Here is a 1,506-nt window from a genome sequence, read left to right as displayed (position 1 = left end):
GTTTGGCCAGTTGCATCGACCTCCCGGCCAAGCGCACGCAGCGACGTAGCCATTTTCCCTCGATCTTCCTCTTCAGCATCCTTTGGAACTTCTTGTCGCTCAGAGTCGTCGGCCGGGCTTTCATTCGATGCTCTGACTGTTGTCCAATAGTGCCAAGATGTTGTAGATGCCGGAACGGGCGTATCCGGCGTCCACAAAGTGCCGCGCGTTGTCCGTTTTGACGCGGTTGGGTACCGTTCTTTGAACGCGCACTCTTCTGAACGGAGTAGCTACACTGTTTTCGCCATCACGGTTAGAATTCGACTGATAGAGCTGTCAATTTTTTTCTGCTGACTCATGGGTTACTATGATTGATACAGCATGGATAGTTTCGTCAGTACGGGTGAACGTAAACCCATAAAAAATCGGCAATTTTTGCCCATTTTTTCAAATGCAAACGTTATCTGACACTTTGAATCGAATTTTTTTACCCATCAACCTTTGAAAAGGACGTGTTCGAAAAACTATATAATTCAAAATATTTTAAGTTATTACGATTTTTATGTTTCTTAAGATATCTCTGTACTTGCTTAACCAAACGTCTATTTACCATTGAACGAATAATTAAAAACTTGTTAAAAGAGCAGTGGACAGTGGATCTAGGTTTCATTTTGTAATTTACGAGAAACAAGCATTTGGAAAACAGATATTTTAAAGCGTTGTCACGTCACAAAAAAGCATTTTTTTTGTCGTCGGATTACGTCTTTCGGGAACATTTTGGAGATACAAATTGAAAAATGAAAATCGCATCATGAAAAATGTGCAATTTCAAATGTTTTGCGATTTTTGCGTCAATCGATTTCGGCACTATGTCATGAAACTAACTATCGAACGATTGGAAAATCTCACCCGTTCTCCAAACGGGAATACCGCGTTCTGGTTGGTCGAAATGGAAGATACAAGCTTCCTGTTGTACTCACAATTATTGCTCAGTCATTTCTTGATGGATCTATGAAATTTTCGCATCAATCGATTTAGGCACTTCTTATCGATTCATCACAACGAATAAAATTATATATTTTATAAAACTAACTATCAAACAAATTTATAAATCTCAACCATTAACCAAACGGAAATATCACATTAAACAAATAAATAAATTAACGAAGGAGACCGTCTCTTTGATCGATTGCACGAATCCTATTGATATCGTGGTCACGAAAGACCCAGAACTGATTACCCAGCGGTAATTGTAATGTTAATGATAACATAAACCAATACTAGGTTCTAAGTTTGGTTAATGTTATTATTTGATGTAACCTTATTTGATTGGCACATTAGAAAGCGTGGGAATTCGAGAATAAGCCCATATACTTTCAAAGATTGGCTCTGTGATTCATCCATTGATTCATGCATAATCATTCCTCTACAACATCGTTGCCTTTTCATTTCAAAACCAAAGCACAACTTTCAATGTCAATGCAGAATTAGTTGTAGTAACCAGGGGGTTCCTAAGCAGCCATCTTT

Source organism: Toxorhynchites rutilus, chromosome 2 (assembly GCF_029784135.1).
Source record: "Toxorhynchites rutilus septentrionalis strain SRP chromosome 2, ASM2978413v1, whole genome shotgun sequence".
NCBI classification, from domain to species: Eukaryota; Metazoa; Arthropoda; class Insecta; order Diptera; family Culicidae; genus Toxorhynchites; species Toxorhynchites rutilus.
Note: the sequence above shows the minus strand (reverse complement) of the source record.